This window comes from Typopeltis vanoorti, chromosome 12 (genome assembly GCF_054136105.1).
Source record: "Typopeltis vanoorti isolate ZY-2024b chromosome 12, IOZ_Tvanoo_1.0, whole genome shotgun sequence".
NCBI classification, from domain to species: Eukaryota; Metazoa; Arthropoda; class Arachnida; order Uropygi; family Thelyphonidae; genus Typopeltis; species Typopeltis vanoorti.
The window spans coordinates 97967201-97988111 of record NC_143560.1 but is presented as its reverse complement, the minus strand read 5'-3'; positions in this window follow the sequence as shown (position 1 = coordinate 97988111).

Sequence of the window (20911 nt, the reverse complement as noted above, 5' to 3'; positions counted from 1 at the left end):
TGACTGATGAGCAAGTAGGACATAGAAGGTAATATGTACAGTATATATAACTGAGAAAACGCCATATTTTAAGTATTTAAATGATACAAATATTCAGATTAATGTTGTGCAATATACTGTAGAAAATAATACTGTATATTGTTAATAAATTATCTTACAAAATAGGTAATATATTAGCACACTATATATGCCGATGTCATTTTATCAAAATAGAAATTTCATACCTTAAAAAAAAATAAACTTAACAATTTCATGTCTATTACATGATGGAAGCAAATACCATCATTGGCTCGACATAACCTTGCAGAGTAAATGAACTTTATTCTAAAAGAAAAAATCCTTGACAGGTTAAGTGTACCCAAGAATAACAAGTTTTCTGAAGCCACCAACTATGGCTAATATCAAAAAACTTCTCATAAACTTCTAAGCTCCATTTTTGTTCATAAGATTTCTTCGATCATGAAATCTGAATGCATTCTCAAGATTTAATCTCATCTACGACAGAAAATATCTGGACGGAGATGAACTATTCTCGTATGAAATTAAATATCTGAATACAAAACCAGAATGTTTATTTAGAAGGAACTATCTGTATCAGTCATACTTAGTTTAATTTATTTTAAACTGAAGTGAAAAATAATAGTAATAAATATTAATATAATATTTTATAACATAATTTAATCTTAATATTTTCACATATAGAGAAATAAAAGACAACAAAAGAAATTTAGTAAAACATCTGATCAGCCTAGCCGATCATAAAAGCAGATATCCATCTTACATCTTCGGAATACCTTGGGGAGGGGTTTTCGATTTTCTAATTAACTGGGGGGGGGGAATCTCTTTTTGTTCATCCGATCTTCCCTTCCCATTGAAATCAATGGCCTGTCACGGAGAAGCAAATTAACATCACAGAAACTTAATTAAAGCTATAATAGGACACTTAATGCTATCAAATCCTATATAAAGTTTTTTGCATTCTAGACGGGATTCAATCAAATCTTTCCAACCAAAGGTCCGTTTATTGATAGAAAGATAGACCCTGCGTTGTTCAATCTAATAAAATAGTTTAGAGCGGTCTTCAAACAAATATGACATAATAATTCCATTCCATGAAAGAGATTTCATTTTTAGTACTTCCGAGCATTCTGAAAGCGAATTCATAATATGTCAAATTTTTAGAAATAAAAAACTCATAATACGATATCTAAAGAAAAGTTAGAGATCTTACAAGGCAAAATATGGTACTTTTTCAAACTACCAATAAGCTCGAAGGTGAGTTCATACTGAGAATGAAAAAAAAAATAGCTACCGGTGGAGATTGAACTGTTCACTCAGTCTCCAAAAGTTAGATATGGCTAAAAACGGCACAGCCGCTTCTGATAAAATATAAATAAATAAATTCGCCTGACGTCCTTTATTTCCCAAAGGGAGTAGCCGAAGCCATTTAGCCCTAACTAATGTAGAGCACATCAGTGTAGTGTAGTGTGTGGTGTGCAAGTAAGAGAATCTGTTGACATTTTTCTTGAAGAGTTTAAGGTCGATGTTTTTGGGAAACACTTCATGAGGAAGGATGTTCCAGAGAACAGAGGTAGATGAAATAAAAGCGAAAGAGGAGAAGCAGATTCGGCGTGTTTGCAGTTGGACTGAAAAGGAATATTCTGCAGCTATTGCTCTTCTTTTTAACAAGTCCAACAGAAAGCAGAGGGATGTTGCCAATTCAGTGGAGCTGTGACCATGGAAGTATTTATAGAAAACACAAAGAGCTGAAACTGTGCGTCTGTGAGATGGCTAAAGTGAGTCAGTGAGATAGGAATCATTTATCAGCCGAATCCTCGTCTCTGGACAGTACCGGGAATTTTTAGGTACATTTTAGATGAATAGCCCTAACATGTGAGCAGTATTCTAAGGAATAGAGGAACGGCGGATCTGAGATTTGTACAGAGTTAGTCTGGATGGGACAAAAATGCGTTTTGAGCGGATAATAATTCCTAATCGGTACATAATAAATAACGGAAAAAACTCACGTAGAAAGATTATTTATTAGTATAATTTTTGCCTGTGTGTCACAGGCATCCTCAGTACATTAAGCTCAAAATTAAACACTAACTGACAATTCCAAAAAGCGCCACCTAAGTAGCTGGTGTAAGATAACTAAAAAGGTCAATAACTTTCCTAAAAAAAAAAAAAATTAATATAATAAAAAGTTAGGAAAGATTAGCTGATTTGTAAAGCACTATCTCCCATAAAGGGGACAGACGTAAGCCGTCGGATCTGTTTAAGTTAGGAGAATGAAGTAGAGTTTCACATATTCTTTATAAAGGCGTTCCATGAGAAACTGACTTTTGTGAAGAACTCTTGTCTTTCTCCAATGAACTCTGTGTCTAGTGAAGATGGCATGTTCAGAAAGTCCAGACTTTTCAGGTTTAAAGTATTCAGTATAAGATTGGTGTTCTTCTAGCCGAATAGAGGCAGATCTTCCCGTTTGTCCGAAATAAGATAATCCACAAGAGCACGGAATCTGGTAGACACCTGGATGATTAAGATGTGGAAGCTTGTCCTTAGGAGAAGTGAGAAAGGTGGAGATTTTTCGAAAGGCAACAAAAATATTCTGTGGTTTTAAAACTTTTGCTATACGTTCACTGATGCCTTGTACATAAGGGATAGTAATGCGCGTTATTTCCTCTGTGTTTGAAGAGGAAGACATATTAAAACTACTCAAAGAAACATGTGAAACTCTACTTCATTCTCCTAACTTAAACAGATCCGACGGCTTACGTCTGTCCCCTTTATGGGAGATAGTACTTTACAAATCAGCTAATCTTTCCTAACTTTTTATTATATTAATTTTTTTTTTTTTTTTAGGAAAGTTATTGACCTTTTTAGTTACCTTACACCAGCTACTTAGGTGGCGCTTTTTGGAATTGTCAGTTAGTGTTTAATTTTGAGCTTAATGTACTGAGGATGCCTGTGACACACAGGCGAAAATTATACTAATAAATAATCTTTCTACGTGAGTTTTTTCCGTTATTTATTGTGTACCGATATGTCTACTCACGGTTTACCTCTTTTAAAACTTAATAATTCCTAATATTTTAGAGGCGAATGAAGCTACTGATGTAGTGTTTACGCCATGAGAGGCGGGAGATGAATATCAGTGCAAGGAGCATGAGCTCTTTTCCTCGATCCACTGACAGCATGGAGATCAGTGTTTAAGGCACTGTTTGCACTATTTGTCGAACGAACAGGACGAATGATACGTATTATCATCAGAAAAGCTGTGAATAAGATAAGTGGTGATAAAGAGTAGGTCATTTACGTATAAGACAAAGAGGATAAGTGATAGAACAGAGTCCTAAATAACTCCTGAACTGGTGGCGATGCTGGAAGGGAGGAGCTACCTATCATGATATCAGTGAACGACCAAAGAGAAAACTTGCTACCCAATTACAGAAAATGACCGGTAGACCAAAGAATGGCAATTTACTGCCTATGCCTCGATGCTAGATAAAGTTAGATACTCTGGAAATGTCAAGAACCAGAGCATGTGCTTCTCCAAACCTTTCCTGGACTCGTCCATAGATAGGTGAATCTGTAGGTTGGAAGAGCAGAAACCACTTGGCTAAGCTTTTTATTTTTCTTGTTCGAAGGCGATTCTCATAGATTCTTTGCACCCCCCCCCAATCCCATTAATTATCACAATAAGTTTTTGTACAGAGCCTATGTTTGTGCATATATCCTCAGATCGGTTGGCTGTTTAAAGCAGAAAATCTGCATGAAAACACTCTGTCATGATCGTATGAGACTGGTTAATTTAACTTTGCTTGGAAAGACCCAGAAAGTTCGGGGGGGGGGGTCATAAGCGGCTAAGATACCTTCAAGAACGATATGGAATTCTGTTTTCTTAGCCAATAGCTTCATAATTAAATAAAAGCAGCCAATATTAATACTAAAATTTAAAATGAAAATTACAAAATAGGAAATCAGTTTATATTATTTCCTCGAAATCTTTGACCAGATGGTTGAATTTTAACTACACAAATAGCTTAGTCACATGATTATTAGAACTATCATCTATTATACTATATATTTTAGAAAATATGTCTATCTGTCTGTTTGATCAAGAATTTTAAACTTCTAAGAGCTAGGGCCATCAAATTCGTGTGTGTGTATATAGAGCTTCCTTTTATTATAACTTAAAGTAAAATAAAGATTTTGCTATGGCACTGAGTTTGAAGGCAATTTGTCTAGGTATATAAGTAAAGGATGGCATAGACCCCCCCCCCTCGATTTAAGCACACTTTAGCACATTTCCAATTAAAAAAAAAAAAAAAAAAACAGTTGTTTGATGTTTATCAGAGAAAACGTGACTTATCTCCCGGCGATAGCATACTTCCTACATCTTCTACAATATAAGTATTAGTGGACCTTATGAAAATTTTGGGTGGGCTTCCCTGTAGTTTTCATAAGGGCATTAAGCGTTTTAGTGTGCCCGCTATGCTGTTATATTGCTATATTTTGCAGGATGATATTCTACGCCACTGCTTTCTAGTTTATGGATCGCTCCGTCCACCGAAAAGCTCTCCCGGAAATTCTTAATCCCCTTCGGTTAGCTAGGTCTGGATTTAGTGCTGTGCAGTTGTTATCATCATGTCTCCAACTACCAACACACAAACAATCTTATAATTCTACAAGTACGCAAAAGACATTAGGGATGCTATCGTGATTACGAGACAATAGGTTTAGGAGAACGTGGCCTACATCAGAGTTTAGCGCACCACACCCGCGAAGAGTGAAATAACTGACTGAACTGCTCGATCACACCCAGAATGAAAGTCTATCGAAAGCTCTGCCATTCGGGAGAGGCGTCACTGCTTTGACGTCACTGACATTTGGTAAAGAGCAACTTGGGACTAATTATGGAAGAGATCCAGAAAAGTGGGAAGATTACAAAAGCGATTGAGATCGATTCATGAAATATTGATAATAATGTGTTCCTTAAAAATAACGTTTACTACAAAACATGTGGTTCCGCAAAATATCCACTTCTACTCTTCATTCTTTCCTTTTCTTCAAAAGGCAACTTTAGGTCTTGATCAATTCCAAATAGACACGAGTTGATCGTATCAATTTGGGCATAAGCTATTTATTATTAAAATATAACTAAATTCCAAATTTTGGACCAGGGAAGAATCTACACATTCAAAAATCTTATTCCAGCTAGAGTTTCTGAATGGATAACAAAGGAATGCAAGAAATATTCAGTTGGATATTCTTCGGACAATTTCTTCAGTCGCGGCATGTGCCAAAAAAAAAAAATGCTAATATTATTTATGAATCAAGAATAGTTAAACATAGCACATGCAGTAATTTCTCTTGCAATCCTGAACAAGATACACGGGAAGCAAAACATGTAGGTGTTATTTTATTCATATAAACTCTACAAACTTTAAAGATACGTTAAAAAAAAGTACTTATTGTATTTGTTTTAAGTGCAATATATTAACCTGTATTTTTTAAAAAAATTCATTTAATAACATTATCTGCTTATGACTTTTGGATCTTACTGTTTAAAAAAAAAAAAAGGTGGGCTTCAATGCGAGCTTTCCTCGCTCTGAGGCTGCATTAAATTTTGAAATAAAAACATTACAAATATGAAAATGTAAAATGTTTAGGTTGTTAATAAACATTTGAAGTTAACTCTATATTTTCATTACAGTGTGATTAACTGCCAGTAAACAGATGTTTGATGCACTTCTTTGTGAAGATTCCTGGAAGATTCCTGATAACTGTTTATAGAACGGATACACTGAAATCTCAAAATCCAAGGAATAAATGGATTTAGAAGAAATAGATCCGCTATTGAACTGGGGAAAAAAAAGACAGTGACCTTTATTACTGTTTTGCCGATTTCAAAATCATTTAAGCTCTGTTAACATAGAAATCGCTTCAAATTCTATATAATAAAGACTGTCTATATTCACATTCACTTGAAAAGTCCTGCAAATGTTCTTCGCCTCTCAGGCGGGATTGGAACTCACGTTTTTTCCAACTTAAAAAAGGCTTCGTTGAAATCGTCTGAGCTACGGAGGCTAAAACAAACTTAAAATACTAACTGTATACTATCTGTATACAGTATACTGATAGATAACTGTTACTATCATCCATATACGTTGGTTACTATACTAATGGTTACTATACGTTGATCAACCAACCCTTGTGTATGGGCTCAACATAAAAAAAAAAAAAAAAAAAAAAAAAAAAAAAAAAATTTGATACTGTATAGTGTTAGATAGCAAAATTAGAATAAACAACACAGAATGGGATGGTGGAGTGTTGCTGATGATAGATGACAAGTTGTGCCATCTTGGGAGAGAGAACCAGTGCAGACGAAGGTGGGCAGGATCAGATATTTAGTAGGATACAGCTATTGGTAAAAGAACATAGAGGGTAATAAGCAAGAAATGCTCAAGCAAATTAGCTTGGAAAAAGAAAAATAGGTAATCATTATGGTCACCCATTTTCTCAATTTCAATTTTGTAACTGAAATTGAAAAATATTTCACTTATATAATTTGATAATATTGACTGGATGGAGAAGAAGTACATGGTAATAAGGGAATTCAATTTTTGGGATTGATGAGGGACAGATGTCTTAGAGTATGCGGTTGAGGAAAAGTGAGATGAAGGTGGATTTGGTCTGAGCGTTAGAGGATTTGATTGTCACTCTGATATGTCTTTCTTACTTCCAGTTGGTGAGAGTGATTATGTAGTGCTGGCTTGGGGATTGTATAGGCATGCGAAAGTCTTCGTAGAATTACAAGGCATGTGACTAGAATAGGATTCGAAACCAGCTTGAAGCAGTACTACAGACGGATGAACTTGAAGGTAAAGAAGTAAACACATGAACGCTAGAAATATGAAAAGAAACGAACACTACAGTCTAAGGATTATCAAGGAATTCTTTCATATGTGGCCAGCAGGAGGTGAATGCTTGTATGCGAATGACCTTGCTATACGGCCGTGCAAGGATGTCTAGTGGTAGAATGACTAATGTAGATAACGTAGTAGAGGAGTTTTTTTTATTAAGTTATTTCATTCCGAAAAAAAAAAAAAAAAGAAAAAAAAACGGTTTTATTCATGGATGGAAGGAATTGAAGGACTCGAAGTGAATGTATTTAGAATACTAAGTACTCCTGGATGTCAGAGATTTTGCCACGCGTTTTAACGGAGCGTGGAATTAATTTAAAGGAATTATCATATACACTGATCTCAGCGCCGGCGCCTAGTCTTTTTCTTGTGTGTGCGATTAATGTTCAGCGCCTTTCCAAAAAAGTTTTTTTGAATAAAGTGTGAATAAAACGAACAGGAAATGAAAAACAAATGAAAACCGCTATACGGTATAATGTTACCTACGGATTACTCCTGCTTATACAATTTTTTTTTTTACACGGAACTCAACAATTAATCATAAGTTGATTTATGATACATCAAAAAATAAAGAACTATTTTAGGTATATTTTCGAAAATTCTAATAAAAAATTACAGTGATATAATCGGGTCCAGGATACAATTTTTGAATTTATTTGTTCGTTTCCGGGAAGATCTGAAGGGGCCCGAACGGAAGACGACGTACATTCATAATTATATGTACCATTCTGTACTAATCGTTGTTCGTTTAAACTCTTATCTCATATTTTTTGACATCTTTTAGGCGCCTTTTCTTCTGCAGCGCCTGTGTATATTGCACACTTCGCACACGCCACCAGCCGGAGCTGACGGATCTGTTTAAGATGCATTAGAAAATATGCTGGAAAAAAATTTCAGCCTTTGAAATGAAACACTTCTGGAAAATTAATAAAACACGTCGGAAAGAATTCAACACGAAGGAACAAATTAGATAATGACACACACACACACACACACACACATTATTACTGACAGCACTTTATTCAGTGACTTTTCGTCCGCGCGGTTAGCCTAATGGCTGTGCGCTTCGCAACCATATGACTGGGGAAGGAATGTTCCAGGTTCGATTCCCGTCGAAGACGTAAAGAATTTGAGGATCTTCTTCAACCATAGCCAAGTTAGCAGCTCTTGGGCACGGGCAGTAGGATTTTTTCCGTCAGTTTATCTGGCGTTTTTCACCCCGCAAGCAGGCAAATCGGCCCCGTGAACACACACGGATCTATAGCCACAAATACTTAACCCTAAATGAGGGGGCTCAACTCGTCCCAATAGGGACGGGGGAGAAAAAGGGAGGAAACTCCATTCGAATAAATAAATAAATTGACTTTTCAGACCTTTCGCACCTCTTGTCGTGTGACAAACATGAAATTAGTCTAGAGTCAATATCATTCACAAGCATTCTCCTGCCTTTTTATTTATTCATTTTATTTTTGTTTTCATGCCAGCTCATTGCAATTTGTACCAATACGATTTTCTGGGTAGAATAATAAATATCATCCGTAGTACTTTCCGGATCTTGTTAATACGACGTGCCACTTAGCTTACGTAACCATAATTTTAGGATAAGATGGTTAGCTTTAATTCGCTTCCTAATCCATGAATTATATACCCAAAATTATAAATTGAAACATGAATACCGAAATGCAATATCATTATTCTGTATGGCACAATAAACCTAATGGTGGCCAATTTATGTCAAATCACCCCCCCACACACACACAATTATGGATATCAATTAAATGGTTCAGTCACGTACTCTGTATCACGTACTAGTACAGCAGATACGAAATGGACAGATGAAAAGATAACGACCCAGAATTAGACGATTAACCTGGTTACGAATAATGCAAATGCAAGCTTTTTAAGCCATAAGATGATGGGAGAAAATGGAGAATTACTGTTCATGAAAGAGAGAGAGAGAGAGACGTGAAAAAAGAAATGGAAAGAAAAAGCAGAAATAAAAATTATCGTTATAACTGAGGTATCTCCTTGGCAGGTCGGGCATTCTAACATTAATTATATTAGCCACGAAGAAAACTATCAGAATAAAAGGATGACTTTAGCTAATTGAAATATTTAGACCTGAGGCCTGCTTAGGCATTCGTCACAAGTTTCTCTACTTTATTGAAATATCGCTACTTTTACCATTTTGTCTTTTTCTTTAATTTAGAAGAAACACACGTATAAACCACAGTGAAAATTATTTAATTGTAAATATTTCATCCTAAGTATCTTAGGACATCATCAGTACAGTATTTAAACAAAATTAGGAATAACATACAGTTAGGGCGCAAGATTACAATAGAATCTCATGAAAACGTGCATAACGTGTTAAAGTAGTACAAAAAAAAAAAAAAAAGAAAGAAAGAAAAAAAAAACGTTAATTATTTAACACAATTTTGTATGATAATTTCCCATACTTTAGGAATAGTAAGAACGTCGTTGCGGTTTAGGTTTGGTCTGTGTAGTAGGGCTTCAGAACTTTCTTTGTATAAACGTTCATGTTTAAATAAAGATCTATGTAAAAGTTTAGCCTTTTCCCAATGGATCCTATGGTTTGGATTTTCAATTCCGTGTTGAGAGAGGCCAAACCTAAACCGCAACGACGTTCTTACCATTCCTAAAGTATGCGAAATTATCATACAAAGTTGTGTTAAATAATTAACGTTTTTTTTTTGTTTTTTTTTATTACTTTAACACGTTATGCACGTTTTCATGAGATTCTATTGTAATCATGCGTCCTAACTGTATGTTTATTCCTAATTTTGTTTAAATACTGTACTGATGATGTCCTAAGATACTTAGGATGAAATATATACAATTTACAATAAAAAAAAATGTCTTTTTCTTTATCTTCTTCTTCTTCGGAATGTGTCATTTTCTTCTCATTTAGATAACAAATGTGGCTAATTTTTCTCGAGTCCTCTTGGAAGGTTTAAATAACATTTAATAAATGCTAACAGCCTCTCTCAATCAATAATTTCCTCAGCCAATAAGGTCCATTCCGTTGTAAATAAGATATTTTCTTAACATGCATTTTTAAATTTTTTAAATTTCAGTATTTATATAGAAGATATAAACTTTGAAATAGCAGTCGCGATTTGTCAATCCCTTTTATAAATGGAATACTTGAAATCTGATGTTGTGTATTTTAAATGCAAGGCGGTACTTGAACGTATAGGATAGAAATCCATGCTTGAATGAACATTTAGAGAAAACAATGATGTCAACATTTTTAACGTAGAACATTTATAAAGCAAATCAGTTTGACAATAATAATAATAAAAAAAAAGTTGGATTAATGTTTTACTGTTGTTCAATTAATTTGTTATAAATGTTCATCTCAACCAATACTCGCAATGTAACAATAAAGAAAAAATACATCACTCAGAAAATAATAAAACAAGTGCGAAATATAACTGACGTTACATTTTTAAGAAAGAGTTTTTTTTTTTTTTTTTTTTTTTAATGACCAGTCTGATTTATGAATGGTAACTATAGCACATCAATACTGTGGGCGGGTTAATATACATACATACATACGCGGTTAAGAAATCCTATTCTAGAGACTAACACATGGCACTGCATCGAGTCATTCTAGATCTCTAATAAGGAGGGTGATAACGTTAAACATTGCGATGAGAATAATCTCTCACATACCTGAACATCTGTACTACAGTTTTATTATTAATACTAAGGTAATTAAAAGACATAATGAGCTAACTATACATGTAAATAACGTATTTAATAAAGAGGAACTCTTATTTCGTAATGTTTTCAGTCAGAAACAGAGTTGACAAACAACAAATGGGTTACATGAAGCGAGAATATATATATATATATATATGTGTGTGTGTGTGTGTGTGTGTGTGTGTGTGTGTGTGTGTAGAAAGTATTTTAGCTTGGGTATAATAAATGTTAAAGATACCAAGCTATTTTAAACCTGGTTTTACTCCATTTCCCAAGTAAGCAAACAATTAAGTTTGCGCCTGCAAGTATTGCAAGTCAAGGTGATCCCACACGTAGTGCAAGACCAAGGCAACTCATGGTAAAAGGTGCATAAGCTCTGATCACTATTCTTAATATTTACCCTTAATGCAAAGCACATTTCCTGAAGGAGATGTATGATGCTATGCATTAAAAGCAAGGGGTCACTACCCAGACCGGTTTCGACCTTATCAGAGCTTATCCACCTTTTACCATGAGTTGCCTTGGTCTTGCACTACGTGTGGGATCACCTTGACTTGCAATACTTGCAGGCGCAAACTTAATTGTTTGCTTACTTGGGAAATGGAGTAAAACCAGGTTTAAAATAGCTTAGTATCTTTAACATATTTTTTTTAACTTTAACATAATATGTAGGAAGTATTTTTACCTTGGGTATAAATATGTTAAAGATACCAAGTAATTTTAAACCTGGTTTTACTCCATTTCCCAAGTAAGCAAACAGACTAAAAGTCAAGTTTGCGCCTGCAATTGATGCAAGTCTAACTGATCCCACCGGTAGTGCAGGACCAGGGCAACTCGTGGCAAAGGTGGAACAAGCTCCGATCACTAATCTTAATATTTACCCTTAATGCCAAAACACATCTCCAAGCAGGGGATGTATGATGTTTTGTATTAAAGGCAAGGGGCCACTACCCAGACCGGTTTCGACCTTTATTGAGGTCTCGTCAGTGGGAGCTAGGCTATACATTAATTGTATGCATTAACAAAATCGTAGAGACTCAAGGAATGATTATCACGTAACAAGGCTGGGAAACACTATACATGAAGAGAAGAAATTAAGAGGAACAGAGTTGAGTGCGGAGTGGAAAGTAGACAAGAAGTATGAAAATTAACCGCCTAATGTAAATCCAAAAATACAAGAATACAAGCTGCCTGCCATTTTATGAGCCAACTAATGAAGTATCATTTTTTTGCTTGAGTAATTGAAGAATAAAAAAACGAAATCATATGATGAAAAACAAAATCATAAGAATGACTGAAGGTTCGCCTGGTGGTTCCACAGTAAAATCACACACACACACACACACACACACACACACACACACACACACACACACACACACACACACACACACACACACACACACACACACACACACACACACACACACAAATTACATACTTCCTCTATATAGACCATATAGAGAAAGAATAAATCCAAATTTCTTTTTTCCCAAACAAATACAGTAGTATGCCTTATAACCCCAAGTAGCAGTTTTATTGAAATCAATGGCATAACTGTTCAACCCCGAAACCTTGCAGTGAACTGGGAGCAAAGAGTTCAGCATTCCCAGTGAAAGGCTTAATTAAGAGGTCATTAAAATCTTCTTTCGTGGCGAGCGTCCAAAAATCACAACTACGCCATAGGGCTGGTGATTAGTTATAATTTCTCAGTGAAGTGCAGACCATATGAGATGCACTGCAGCAAACATGCTGTTATTCCACTCTAATGGGTGCGGCGTAAGTAGATATCCTTGTGCTCTAACAGTTTTAGAAATCCCACACATGCACTCACTATAAACATCTTGTACATCTTTTTACATTTATGCAGTACTTACGCTCAAGGACACAAGTTGAGGCCAAACAAACAACAGCTTAATTATACTGAAATGAAATTAAATAAATAAAAGTTATCTATCACAGAAATTTACTAGGAGGAACAACTGAAGTAGTTGGGGTAATTGTAGAATAGACTTCTTTTTTTTTTTCCCCGGATTGTTCGACTGGTGTTTTTACTTGTTGGTGGTCTCTCTTGCTAGTAATGATGTCATTACAAATAATAAATTCGACCGCTTATGTAGATTAATATTAAGTGTTTTACTATCTGTTTTCAAAATCAATGACATAATTACAATACTACTCTATAAACGCATGTATTTAGTATGTGCGTGTATAGATTTCTGATCATCTCGGATTTTGTGAGCTTCCGGTTCCTGTATTATAAGCTGCGATTCCTTCGAAAACGTAATTGGCGATGTTCGTATTGGAAAACACTTTTTTTTAAGTAGAGGTAAGTTCCTTCTGGCAAGCGTCTAGAGGTTTTCCGCTCCTTTCTCAAAGTTTTCGTCCTTGGGGATTGTACATCGGATAAGATGGGACGTTCCGCTGCTTGGGCGTACTACTACCACTACTCTTCCGGGTAGTACGCCCATGTAGAGAAGTGCGGAGACAGTGTGACTCGGATTGACTGCGCAGGCATTTATTGGATGGTGTACTTTCGGGCAGTGCCATCCTCGAGAATTTTGAAAACCCCGGACCTATTATTATTTGTGAGTCTTCTACAATTTGGCTATACTCTAGCCAGACAGAAGCGAAAAGATGACCATATAGTCAAGTGTTTGTTTATTTATTTTATTATTATTAAATTTTTTTGTGGCAAAGTTGAAAGGGAATACACGATTCAGATGAAAATTTTTGTTTCAAAGCTAAAGATATGAAGTTCATGTTACGGAAGTATCGTCTTTTATATTGTTAAAAACGTCCCCATCGTACTTGCGATTAATTTAAAATTATTATGATAAAACAACATCCTCAGAACGGATCTGGATGATACCTTGTTTGGATAAGAAAGAAGTTTTGAGAAGAATAATAGGTGAGTGTTACTAAAAGAGGGAAAACAAAGATGTTACTAAAACGGGTACTGTATGAATGTCAACGAAACATAATGGGCATACTCTCTATTCTTAAACACCTTGAACACGAAAATATTCCTCCCTAACTAACAGGTTTGATAGCAGTAATTATATAGTAGTCGTGTGGAAAAATTAAATATTATTTTAATATTTTCAGAAAACTGGGAACTGTTTTGTTATTGTACACTACATAGAAGCGAAAGAAAATGGCAACATGGGAACCGCTTAACCCATCTAATAGGAACTTGTCTGAAATGTACCTGACAAGAATTGGCTAGGGGGAGAGTATGTCAGTAACAAATTACCAATATTTTTATGGTTACAGGAAACTTCTTTTTTTTTTTTATATGTCGTCACTACGTAACAATTAATTAAACATTAACTACCGGTCAGCGCATACATTGCACTGATAACCTGATTTCTCAATGATTATATATTGATTTGGGGGGGGGGGGTGAGTTATCATACCGATTTTATTTTATCGAACCGAAAACTTCCTGAAGAATTCATCATTGTTTTGGTAACAAAATGGAGAAAATTACCGCAATAGCACAGTTTACACTTAAATGTATCAGCACCAGAACAGTTAAGTACATCCTTAGTATACAAACGCATAAGTAGTCTATTGTGAATCCAAAAGCATTAGTGTATGTGAATACAAATATATACGTAGCACTGGTACTATTGAATACCAGCACTACTTATATTTTTGTATTCACACACACGCGTACCTCTGAAATTTTGTTCCGTTACCTAAATGTTGGGCAACATCCTAGCCAGATAAGTTGTACTGTGTCGCCTGGAGTACAACCCAGGAAACTAAGGCTATAATGCCCGTGGATTATGTTTGTAAATGCCATGTTCTCCGCCTAGTTCGCCTGTTTCGTGAGGTGAAGCTCGAGTTTCCTGGAGGGAAGACCCTGCTTTATCCAGATGCCGGGAGGAGACGAAATGACCACCAAAATGCATCATCTTTGTCTTTCCCAAGTAATGCCTTGAGACAACCGCCACTTCATTTTATCTCTCACACTGACCAGGATTTGGAAGGAGACGGGGGGGGGATGAATGCAATAAAATTAATCTTGTTCACGTGCTTGCTTTCTTAACATTTTTTTTTAACATGTAAGCAGGAAATGCATATTTATAGGCGTATAATTTATATATATTTGAATTTTGGTATACAATAAATGGTTTGGCTATATTTTGTGCAAATCATGCTGTTACATCTTACGAAACTCTACAAAACCAGTGAGTCACGCGATATCATTTCTTCAGTATATGAAAGATGCTTTCGCAGACTTTACAATCGATATTGTGTTGTTGAAAACAGCGGGATAAAGATAGGTTAGTAATAAATAATTACTGAAGCTATAATTAATTTTTGGATTATGGCTTCAATAACTATTAATTAATTATTAAATGGAAGGAAATGAATATTTCATATTTGGAGGTAAGATCAAGAAAAAACAATAATCACTAAAAATTTACGCAGTGGGATCTTACACTTCCAATGCATTTAAAATAACGTATGATGTATTATTATATGTTGTCATCTTCTTCAACAGTTCTTAAATGGGTCCTTTCAGCTCCCATAACCGTTTCCAAGATATCCTTGGATTTCGTAACAATGTAAGATAGGTTAGCTCTATGCTTATAAGTATACTTTACATGTAATTGCGTGTGTTACTCCTGGCCTGTTTGTGGGAAGAAAACTCCAAATTTCTTCCACCTCCGTATGAGACCGGCTAACTTCACCTTCACCTGAAAAGCTCTGATAAAGGTTCTTCGAGTCCTAGACTGTATTCGAACGCAGGTCTTTTCAACTGATAGGCAACGTCGAAACCTACGAAGCTACGAAGGCTCCTTATATGTTGTTATAGTAAGTATTATTATTCATGTAAGCTAAGAATTCTAAATTTAAGGTAACTTACTCTAATGCTTAACACTATCTAAAACGAACAACTATCTGCATTTCTGTATACGTTTTAATCGCTAGAAGACTTATTCATTTTGAAAAACAGGCCGAAATACATCCTTGTACTTCCATTTAATTGAAATTAATGAGAAACCGTGGTTTTTTTGGGGGTTGTGTTAATTGTGGGGTTGAGTTCTCTTAAGAGAACTCAACCCCACAATTGAATAAATACCCAATGGAGGGAACATGAATTCTTTGAAGAAAGTCTTTATAAACTTTACTAAATTTTACCAAAGCATATGACAGTGACGAAAGAGAATTATTGCTAACGATATCAGAAATACTTATACGTAATTAAGCGATATGTGTTATTCCAAAATTGTTCATGACTGACTTTTAAATAAGTAAAATTTCAGAATGAAAATGAATGAATTAAAAACTCGAAATATTCTACAACTTCTTTGGAAAAAGTCACTAGTAAAGTTCGGCAGTCTAAATAAAGGATACATCTACACGGATTGTGTCAAGTCGTCACGTACGATATGTCAAGTAAAAATCTAATAGAACTTAAAACCACCAACACTTATTCTTGAAGAGGTGCCCTAATAGAACTTATAACATGATAGAAAATCTAATAGAACTTAGAACTTACTCTTGAAGAGGGGGGGGGGCGCCCCGTGGTAGTCGGATGGATAACACACGTGCCATGGTTGAAATAGACCCAGGTTCAATAATAAAGCGACTTGTCAAAGTTAGCTGATCTCCTATGACGGTGTCAGGATTTTCCCTCCCGAGTAACCAGGGCCGACTGGGGGTTTTGCGGGACCTCGGGAAAAATTTATTAGTGGGGTCCCAAAATATTTGCAAAAAATACTTTTTTTTACAGAAAAATCATATAATTTTATTAAACATAATTTACAAACATTAAATACATATAGTTATATACTAAAATATTTTCCCTATCAACACATCTCTGAAACATCACAAATTCTATTATCAAATTTTCTTAGGAATTTGAAAGTGCGGGGTCCATCTGGGAGCGTGGCCTCGGTTTGAGGCCCGAAAAACCGACGTCTGAGCCGACCCTGCGAGGAACTCTGGTGTTTCATCTAGCAAATCAGGCAAACCGACTTAAGAATTCACGATGAATCAGACAGGAGATAGGAGGCCCGAATGTAGGGTCTTGGTAAAAGTGGTCTAAGGAACATCGACCGCAATCTGTGTTGACAGTTGCCAAGAAAGGATCTGAATTAAAGGCAAGGATATTAGAAACATGATCTTGAGGAGATGAAAGAGGACTACTTCAATTCTATCATCCCCCAACAATAACCAAAATAAAAAACTAACCGAAAACGGACCTAATATGCAGAAAAAGAAGACAGACAAATAAACTAATTATAATGGAATTTCAGATTCCTCAGCAATACCTCAAAGTTTCCTCAGCATATTTTTTCTTTTCTTTGAATTTTATTTTTATTTATTTATTTATTTTTCATACGTCCCTTACTTGAGTAGTGAGCAGAGCAAAGGAGAAATCAGTTACTATGGATATTAACAGTAACACGGCGCAAAAAATCATGGAATAAGTAGTAAGTCTCTTGGGTAAGTACTATAAGTGATGACGAACAGAATATCAGATGCTCGTGTGCATCTGATATTCTGTTCGCTCTCATCTTCAAAGCTGAGATTTTACTGAGAAAATCTCTCGCATCCGTCAATCGCTTGTATATGCGCAAATATCTCGCTTGCATTCGCGCACTTTGTTCATCCCTCAAAACAACAAATAGTGGAAGATATTTAACTCATTGCCACTCCATTAAAAACAGCCGCAACTTCCTCTACCCTAAAAAGCATGAATAATTAAAACAGGTATAAAAAGTATACTACTCAAATGTATGACGTTAATTATTGAAATAAAGAATAAATAATGAAATAATGCTGAATCTAATATCCACTTAGCTTATATAAGTATGACGTTAATTTAGAGGCCAGTTAGACACGCACGTGAGTGAACTGAATCAGTTGTATTCACTTCACTTATTACGAATATATTCGTAACACACATATACGGTTAGCTGAAATGTCGAATAACTTCTAGACAGAATGGTGTGCGTACTGTAGTGGTTAATTAATACGTACTGTATTAGTTAATAGTCGAAATCCTAGGAAAATTATTGCTTGGCCGGCTTAAAATAAATGAGTTGTGGCGTGCAGTGGCGCACTCAGGATTTAATCTTAGAGGGGGAGAGCACTCAAGATTTAATCTTGGGGAGAGGCGAGTTGAGTAGATGATTTGAGAATACACACTACACATTGCATACGACCTATGACTGAGCATCTGCAGTAAACGCCAATACATGATGCCCGTGATTTCCTCTGGCCTGGCCTCGGGCAAACGAAGTAGCGGTCCGTCCGCCAGAGCACTACTTCGTTCGCCTTGCGTTCACAGCGACCGTGATTCCCGAGTGTTATCGGGTATTCCCACATTATATGACCGCTAATTCATAAGTAGTATAGAAATAGAAGACACGACACAACGTAAATAAAAAAATGAATTTTAATTAGGAAAATATTTTTGCAAAATTTTCTAGTGTTTTTTTCCTTTTTCTTTTTTTTTTTTTTTGAGGGGGGAGCAAGGCCCCTTGTTCCCTCCTGGGTGGGCCATTGGTGGCGTGTGTACTTTTTTCTGTGGAATAGCTGCATTGTTCAAAGGATTACGACTATATCAGGAATGCACCTATTTCTTATGTCGCTTAAGATCTTTAGAAATTTCAGTCAGCTAGCACACATCCAATTCTGACCCGTTTCGGAATGTGTACGAGCACATTAATCGAAAACCAAAATTAAATTACAGTTTGTAAAGGATGGAGAGGAATGAAAAATTAAAACATGGAAAAAATAAGTATGATAAAAAAAAAAGCAACACATCCACCAAATAAAACTATCTACGAGTTTTTTTTTTTTTTTTTTTTCCTAGGTTTAGGTTTTATGTGCACATCTCGCCTCCTCTCAGACAGAACAGTTTGCAAGAATTTCTTAATTGAAATTAAAAGAAATATAAGACATAAAGCTGGACAACGCCTTCGTAATACATTTGGTAACGACGATGTCGTTTTCGAAAAACCTGGTTCAAATATTTGCATTTTAGACTTATTTTTCTACTTTTCTGCTATCATTCATCCTACCACTAACTTACGGTATATTTCATTCATTCATTTTTTTTTTTTTGCAATTATTTTCTTCTGTAATACGAAACATGACTTTCATCCCCACATAGATTTAACTAATAAAGTCGAGCCCGTTGGTGCATACTAATAAGCATCAAGCGTTTCTAATCGATCGCCAAGTTAAACTGCTTCTAACACAATCAAAGCGGTCAACCTTCGTGCAAATTTAACATGGGTCACTGACTTCGGTACATTCGGAAGCGTAAATACAACATGAATGTGTGATTATGAACAGCATACAAACTAGTGATAACAATAGGAGTGAGGTGATTTTCGAACTATAACAAAATTGAAATTCTCATGCTAATCATATGACAATGCAGCGTGCGATGTAGTAGAACGTGCGTTTGCCTGTCTGATAAAATAAATTCGCAATAGGATAAAAGAAAAAGTTAAGAAGGAAAACATGATAGTGAAGTGAGTACTTGGAAGGCGAGATTTTTCAAACTTACAACAGCTTTGCGTGTTTTCTACTTCAAAATTTTAGTTAATGTTTCAGTTTTAATTCAATTTTATTAATTTATTATTTCCTTGTTCCTAAAATGATTTCTTTGCATGAAAACCCGGATATATCTTGTTGACAGATAAAGAGAATGACTCTTTTGTTTTATTCGCGGAACTGCTTTTCCTGGTCTATTGAACTGCATAGCCGCTACTTTGGATGATTATTCCAGATGTATTCGCAGATCACAGCCAGGCCTCAGATATAGAATTCCTTTACCGCAGTGATAATCCAAAACAGAAAAATGGCCTTTATAATATTTCTTCTTATTAAGAGTTACAGCAATTACTCTAACCAAGTAATGTGGCGAGTCACTAACTACTCCAATTACGAGAATAGGAAAAATTCGACCAACTATAACTTTGTAAGTTGAGTACCGTTTTCATTTCATTTGAAAGTGTTCAAGAAGATATATCACTAAATATTTGATGTCTTAAACCCAATAATAAAAAGATAAAATTCCAATTAAAAAAATAGCTAAAAACGCCCTCAGAGCGTCTTTCTTTCTCGTTCATCCGATTTCGACCTTCCCCTTTGGACCGAACTTCCCAGATCTTAAGAAATGCGAAACATGACTACAGAGAAAAAGCTGAGGGATCGCTTCTAACTCGGGCACTTCTATAGTCACATTGTTCATCAGTTTTCGATCAAATTTGGAATATATTTGTTTATTACATTCTTTTAGGTCTTCCCCACTCAGAATTTCTGAACAGAACCAAAATTGAAGGTTGGGGGTAATAAAGGAACGAGAAGAAAGAAAAATACAGTGAAGCATCGCTACATGTCACATTGTTCAACTGATTTCATCCAGTTAGTCCTTAATTGCCTAGCTTACTTCTGAAAGAACAAAATAAGCGATATGCCATATGCAAAGCAACTAAACTAAGGAAGCAGGAGATAATCTGCCATTTAGAAGTAGCTACTTGGCTAACTAACATTCTCGTTTTTAATAGTTGAGAATAATAAGTTCCCCTTAGAAATTCAAGCAATTATTATAAATATGTCAGTGAATTAACCTAAACACCTTCAGACATTTACATGATACATTTCATATTTTATATTTAATTAATCAAATTTAGTTTTTAAATTTATTTGCAATTTCATTTTATCAGCAAAACTTCGTTCAATTTCTTCAGAGCCAGCAACAAGTCCGCAGGAGGCAGTCAATCGAATCCAGAAGTCGCGTCTAGGACAGACTTTATATAAGGATAAAGTATGTCCTGGACGAACTGTCTTGGTGAACTGTAAATTGTAAGAGATTCTATGTATGTGAGCAAGAGAGAGAGAGAGAGAGAGAGAGAGAGAAAGAGAGAGCACATGCAACAAGATACAGTGTGATAGAGAGAAAGAGAAATATGTATCGCCAATATTATTTGATTTACTGTAATTCGGTTGAGAGTATTTTATTTATTTCACTGTATTTTGAAATAGGTTATTATATCCATGTTTTATGGGTCTTTGAATCAATCTGTTTATCTTAAAGCGGAGTTTCTTTGAATTATCATCACAGCAAAGAGGAAAATATGGCAAGAAGAGCAAAAAAAAAAAAAAAAAAACTAAAATAAATTAAGAAAAAAAAATGTAATAGGCCATTATGATAAGAACTATTCAGAACGCTGCTTCTCTCATGTGCACGAACTCCGTCACCTGGCAGAGCT